We start from the raw sequence: 7,578 nt of genomic DNA, 5'->3' as shown, positions 1-7,578 counted from the left end.
CCTTGGAGACCCAGCCATAGGGTATAATGAAATGGGGGATCGATGAAATATCTATAACTTTGTTGCTTTGTCTCTGATTTTGGTGACACTTACAGGGGTGGTAGCCTCTTCTGAGAGCATGATGTCTGCCAAGTTTCAAGAAGATAGGTGCAGGGGTTTGGGGGGAACTGCACCCCACATTCTTGAAAGCAAAACTCATGTCAAGTCTATGTGTTACACCGCAGGGGGGTGAAAACTCCAGGGATTGTGGTCCCTGCTGAGGCCATGAAACATGCCAAGTTTCAAGAAGATCAGTGCAGAGGTTTGGGTGGCACTGCACCTCAAGCTGCTGACAGGCACAACTCGTGACACAGATTGACCCTGTGTGTGTTAAGGTGCAGTGGGCTGAAAACTGCAGGGGTGGTGGCCCCTGCTCAGGCCACAAAGCCTGCCGGGGGTGGGGGGGTGTCTTTCTCTCTCGCTGGGGGAGTCTGTCTTTTGGGGCCCTGCACCTCAAGCTGCTGACAGGCAAAACTCGAGATGTGGGTAGGTGAAACTGTTTCTGTGTTAAGGTGTGCCCTTCCTGGTGCTGGGGTCTCTGCACAACATGGCAGTGTGCCCTAGTGAGGTCTCCCTCCTCCCCTACAGCCTCATGCCGGGTCCACCACTTTATGTGACAACAGGTAAAATAACTTAGCTGGCTCAACACCAGTAGCATCAGCAGCAGCAGCAAAGGTACCCACATGGAACTGTCACAGAGCTTTTCTTTTTATAAAGGAATTGACAGCAAGAAGTAAAGATGTTGTGTTGTGTTGGACATATGATGTTGCTCATGGTGTGTGATGGCTTGTGTTTTTATGTCTATATGTGTATTATGAATAAAGGAGTACTTAAAAAATTCATCTTTGGAAGTTTTAGGGTTGAAAACCCCCTTGTCAGGCTGAGGAAGTACCTGCAGTTGGTTCTGGATGGAAGGAATAGTAAAGAAGCCAGAGGCTGGCCTGGCCCGCCATGCAGGCAAGAAAGCCAGTCAGTGAAAACGGAAATGGAGGTGTCAGGGGGAGAGACAGGCTGGGGTCAGGGGTAGGGGGGAAAGGGGGATGTAGCAACAGAGGTAAAAGTGCAGAGGTGCCAGAACTCCACTGTATATTGAGTTCATGAGTTTCTCTAACTACTACCTAGGAGGCTGATGAAGTGCAGTTCATAGGCCCAGCTCTGAAACGTGGTTTGCATTGTAATTTGTGCCCTCTCAGGATCAGGGCTGAGAGACTGGAGGCAGAGTGTTTTTTTGGTGAGGAATGTGCCCCCACAGGTAGTTGTGTTTTGTTGTCTTTGATAAATTCTGGTGTGCAGGTACTTCCTCAGCCTGAAAAGGGGGTTTCCAACCCTAAAGCTGGCATCCCAGGCAGGTAAGCTGAGCTCACTGGGAGCCTCACAACTGCACTGCAACCAGCAAGCATCAGGCCTGTCAAAGATGTGACAGGTCTTGGCGTTCCCCAGCTAGGACTTTGTGCATGTGTGCATTAGCTGGAGGTTATGACGCCTCCTACCCGCCTTTCACCAGGGGATCATTGATCCTGGCATTTACGGGGCTGCCGCACCACCAGCAGTCCCACCAGGCCTCCCTACCCTGGCAGGGTGCAGTTTTAGTGGTCATGCCCAGGACCTGGGGGTCTCCTCCTTCCCCATAGTCCCAATCCCATACCTCCAAGTTTGTCCTGGCAGGGGAATGAGGTCAGCAGGGACATGTTCTTCCCCTGCTTGCTGGTGATGCAGTTAGTGCCCCCTCCAGCTGAGAGCAGGGCATTACTCGGCTTTTAAAAAACTCAAAAAAGGAAATTGGTGCAGACAGAGTGAGGAGGGTGGCACTCAGTCCATCTGCAGGTGGAGCTTGGGGACCCCCAGCAGCAGGAGGTTCACCTTTAGGAACACCAGCTGCTCCACCAAAGCAGGATCCAAGCAGGTGCGGTGGGGTGTCACAACATCCCCAGCAATGCTGAACACCCTCTCGCTTGGCACACTGGTTGGTGGACAGGACAGATGTTGCCAGGCAACCGTGGCCAGATCCTGCCACATCTGGCTGCCGTTTGCCCAGTAGGCCAAGGGGTCACAGTCCAGTGGCTCCACGTCCTCAGCGAGATAGGTAGCCACCAAAGCCTCAGCACTACCTGCCCGAGGCTGGGGTCTGGTGAGTTTGGACCCCAGCACTGAAGCCATGCCCATGGCCCACGTTGGCAGTGGCTGCCGTGGAGGAGACTGGCCAGTGCTGGTGCTGGGAGTGCTGGCGCGGGAAAGTGGATCCCCCTCTTCCACATCCCCTCGCCTCTGCACTTTGGCCTCCCTGACTTTGTTGCCCAGCACCTGCATCCAGTGATTGAGGGTTTTGGGGCTGCCAGTGGACATGCTCCCCTTCACCCTCGCATTACATGCCCACCATCATGTGGACCATATTGGACCGCAAGGAATCCAGCCATCTCCTGATGCCCTCCTTCAGCCACCTCACCAGTGCCTGCATGTCTGGTGACAGCGGCCTGCCCCAGCCAGCAACACTGATCCCCTGGAACTTCTCCACTTGGTTCTCCAGGTCCCTCACTAGGGGGATCACCTGGCTGAGGAGGGCATCGCCAGCGCTAAGGGTCTAGGTGGCCATGAGGAAGGGCTTGAGGACCACCAAGATCTGGGAGATGGTACCCCACTCAGCTCTGTTCAGGGGGCCGCTGATCCCAGTCTCCCCAAGCAAGGCCATCTCACGGATGGCCTCCTGTTGCTCTACCAACTTTTCGAGCATCAGGTATGTGGAGTTCCACATCCTGCATGATTTTGTGCTGCACGATGCTCATCTCTGCCTGTTTCTCTCGCAGCATCTTGCTCCCCTTGATGTTGCCGTAGAAGTAGCCCGCCGCCTTCCTGCATTTCAAAATCAGCTGGCTTGTAGCAGTAGCGGTGGTGGGACCATCACCGACAGCCCTGTTCCCCTCAAAGGCATCCCTCACTGTTAGGTACAGCCTGTGCCACACAGCAGAAGTTGGCATCATGGATAGCCTTCACCATATTGGCCCCATTGTTGGTGACCATGAACCCATGGGTGAGCTCGGCCTGTCCAATGAGCCACCCCTGCACCATGCAGTTCATGGCCCCCATGATCTCCCTTGCTGTATGGGACTCATCCAGCACCTCAGCTTGCAGTAGAGCCCACCAATGGCCTGACTGATTGCACCAGTGCCCTGTGAGGAAGAGGTAGGCATGATCACCACCCCAGCTGCTCCAGATGTCAAAGGTGAAGTGCAAGGCTACCTGTGGCCCTGCCTTGCATAGCTCCTCCCTTAAGTATTCCCTGCATGCCTGATACAGGGAGGGCACCACCATCCTGCTAAAGGTGGTGCGTGTGGGCACTTTGTAAAATGGGGGAGAAGTGCTACGAGTCACCTGAACCCTGGCTACTCAACTAGGGAGAAGGGCTGGCTATCCAGAGCAAGCATCTCCCCAGTGCTCTGGGTGATCTCCCTGGCCTTAGGAACGCACCCCCCTTTCTGTCCACCTTTCCCCCACTGGTTCTGGGTAGCCGTCCTCTGCTTGGGGGGGAAGGGGGCTTTGGAACGAGCGGGGGACTTCCCTTTCGGCACACTCACACTGGTGCCAGGATGAGCAGGAAGAAGGGCAAGGGGGTGCTGCCTCCTCATATGCAGTAGCATTGCCGTGGTGGAAGTGTCTCACATTCTTGCCATGGCTCATGTGCCTTCAGCAGTGCTGGCAGATGGCAAACCTGGGATTATCTGCCAGCTCAAAATTCTCCCACACTGTATTACTCCCCCGCTTCTAGGTTGAGGCTGAGGATCCTGCCTTATCCCACTCCTCGGCAGGCTGAGGCTCAACAGCAGGAGCTGCCTCAGCTGAGCCACTTGCCTCCACAACCTCAGCCTCCTCCAAGGTGCTGCTTTCCAGAGTAGACCTGGGTCTAGGGGAAACTTGTGTGGAGCACAAACTGTGATTCCCCCTCAGCCCCCAGAATTGCTTGAGACAGCACGCCCAGCATCCCTGGTTCCAACTCCAGCTCCTCCTCTGGCAGTGGGAGGCTCACGCTGAGAGATGAAATTGGGGTGGAGGAGACAGCGATTCCACTGCTGGTGCCTACTTCTGGACTGAGCAGAGGTGGTGCAGGTGCAGGGACGTCAGGTGCAGACACTGCTCCCACCTCCTTGCTTCCACTGGTAGCACTGATGTCATGGCTGCTTGGGAAGAGAATGTGTCTGTGTTTGGGGAGGGGGACGGGGGGCTTGCAGCTCTAGCTCTCCCCCTACCCCCCTCTCCCTCCCCTGCCAGAAGACCTAGCACCTGCCTTTCCAGCATGCTTCATATTGATCTTTCCTGTACTGCAAAAGGTCTATGTGTGTGTCAACCCTTTTGTGTTTTATTCCCTCTGTTGCGTGCATGCACTGGACTCTTCTTTGATTGTTTGCTTCAGTGTTAAGAGTTATGTAAAAATTGTGTGCTATCTGTCTTCTCCTATGAATATCTGATTTTTCTTCTTTATTGTGCGCGCGCATGCATGCAATCTGTGTGCCTCCCTGCAGAGTGATGGATCACACTGGAAGGGAAAACACAGCTTTCTTTTTTCAAAGTTTCCAAAAAAAAAAAAAGAGCAAATATAAATTCAAAGAAATGAATTGAATAGTAATAGTAACTGAATAACTAAGCTAAGATAAGCTAAATCCTACCCAATCCTTTCTAACAACAAAAAGGAGCAGGCAAGTTCAACTACTGAGTAAAGTAAGCAAGCTGAAATGCTTGAGTCTGAGGGGTCCTCTCTCATGCAGTTTCTGAGAGGGAACAAGCTACGAAAAGGCACATCACGCCTCCAAACAGAGGCTTTTATGCTGTTTCAAAGTCCCTCCACCCAGATGCTGTCATTGGAAAGGAAGCCAGAGAGAAATCCTTCTCACTGGCCACCTACATGTCAGTCTTCCCTTCCCGCTCCCCCTGCCCCCCCTTCCTCCCTCCCTCTTCTAACTTTCACTTTCAGCATCTGAAGCATCCAAAGCATTTCCGAAGTGCTTCGGACATCTTACCTGAGCCCACGCTTCGCTCCGGGCATGCTGCTTTGGACACTGAAGCATCCAAAGTGGCCCCGGATCCGAAGCCTCGCACAGCCCTAATATTTTGACAATTCCTTTAGCCATCACAAACATGAGAGGTAACAATTTCCATGTGAAGAAAATCACACATTTGACTAACAGACTTGTTAGTACCCACTGTTTTGTTCATGACAGTGATTCTCAATCATCATGCCCCCACTGTTAGGTGGGCAAACATGATTCACAAGATAAACCCAAAGACTTCAAATAGGAATGGAGAATATTAAAAACATTCTGACCTAAAGCTTCTTCTAAATCTTTTAACAAAAACATTTATTTTTCTTATCTTACCTAATAACTGTTGTACAAATTATTTTAGTAATTTATAAAAATTCACCATAGGAAATAGATAAATTATATATTTGTAGTATTTGGCTAGACCACCGATTTCCAACCAGGGTGCCATGAAATCCTTTTAATGGTGTTGTGGTATGTGCTGCGAAATATTAGAAATGTATACACCTATGTGTAACTCACAAGATAAAACCAGAGTTTTCAAACAGAAATCCATAGTGTCAAAAACATTCTGACCTGTTGTGATATTTCTTTGCAATAGAAGAATTCCTGCATCATCTTTCTGTAGTCAAAAAAAATGTGAAAACTAAGAGCCACCATTTTCCACGGGGTGCCTTGAGTCTAACAAAGTTGAGAACCACTGCCCTAGCCCATGAGTGTTGCATCCCCAGCCCATATCCAACCCCAGCATCATGTCATCCAACCCACAGGGCTCCCCATGGGTCCAGAAATTGGGGGAGGGGCGGAAATGGTCTCCTGCTGCCAAATTTCCAAAGTTGTGGGGAGTCCCAGATCCTGCAGCTACATTGGGCACCTGATCCCAGCAACTATGGCTTGGCAGGGGTCAGCAAAGGGCCCAATCCAAGCACATGGTGGTAGTGCCAGGGCCCAACCACTGCAGAGCCCAACCCCAATTCACAGGGGCTAGCTGAGGTCCCATGGGGTCCTATCCTGGCATGTGGGGCTCAATCTGGCCTGCACACCACCCCCATGTCATTCATTTTCCACATGGGGCCAAAAGCTTGATCACCCCGGTCTAGACAGTGAATTCAGACTTTGCATTGTTCCATATAACACTGAATCTTGAAATTCACATATCTCAGTAAAAAGTTTAACAGGAAGAATACAAGCATTTAAGCAATTACAGTTTATATAATAAGTCCCATTATATATAGGAAGATTTGAGCCATGAGTTTTGTAAAGTGTCAGCTACCTTATACAGTGCAATGTTTCCATATCAATTTATTCAATGAAAGAAAGAAAAAGAATGCCTTTTCCAAGCCAAACCCATAAAATGAGTTAGGCACCTATAAGACATCTTAACTTTAATGATTGAATCCAAAACCCAAAGTCAGCAGCCTACACCTCATAAACGTGTATGGCCAAAGTATAGCAACTCAGAAGGGCAATCCAAAGACCTGTATGTTGTGAGAGTCACCTTCAGAGCTAGCCAACACAAAATGTTAAGTACAGGGGTGCAGCTGAATCCCCACCTCCTTCTGGAGCTCAAGTTAAAAGTGCAAGACAGGCATTTTCCCTACTGCAGATACAGGCCTACAACCTATACCTGAGGAGAGGGACCACCGTTAGCCACCTACAAGCATGGTAGAGTACTACTTAATATGTTTCTATGCTCTCCTCAGGCTGAAGCTGTTCCTTGGTGTCCTAAACAGCAGGCTACAAGCTAGAGTTCGTGAAGAGGCATTTCTCTTCACTTCCTGTCAAAGCTGAGCCAGAGTAGCAAAGAATGCAAGACTCACAGGGCCAGAAAGACAGCCTCGAAAAGGAAGTGGTTAGGATTGGGAGCCCTTGGGCCCTTTTCCTGCTTTCAGGATTTTTTCTATCCCCTGCACTCTACTGATGATTTAATACAAAAAAGCCAAAGAAGCAGGGATCTAGGCTGCCTCCTCTGTACCAGCTGAGCGCCTCACCCAGCAGGCAAGGAGGTATGAAGTAGAGCTTCTCACTCGCTCTTTTAGGTGGCAAATCATTGGTTTCTTGCCATGTGCTGGTCCATCAGATTTCGGCAGAGGGGAGGTCCCAGCTGCTCAGCCACAGGCTGTCCAGCAGTGCTGTCAAATCTTGCAAGGAAAAAAAGCGGCACTGCCTTTAAAAACAAGCCCACCCATTTCAAAGAGAGGGGAGTGGGGGTGCTTATCAACCCTGCAGCCCTCAAAACATTAAAGCAATTTAAAAAAAAAAAAAACAAGCCTGAGTTTGCTTATTATGAGCAGACTCGGGACCAGTCATCCAGGTGTGGCCAACGGGGAGGGGGCCTTGGACTCCCTGGGCCTGCAGGGAGAAGAGGAGAAACAGGCTGAGCTCAGCCACAGACAGGATGAAACAGCCCAAGATGAGGATTTGGGAACCAAAGTTGTGGCCTGAGACCCACCCACACCCTTTTTCCTTTCGGGACAGCCAGGCTCCTGCCTCCCACCCACCCACCCACCCA

This window comes from Gavialis gangeticus, unplaced genomic scaffold (assembly GCF_001723915.1).
Source record: "Gavialis gangeticus isolate Ggan-Ray unplaced genomic scaffold, GavGan_comp1, whole genome shotgun sequence".
NCBI lineage: Eukaryota > Metazoa > Chordata > Crocodylia > Gavialidae > Gavialis > Gavialis gangeticus.
This window is presented reverse-complemented; position numbering follows the sequence as displayed.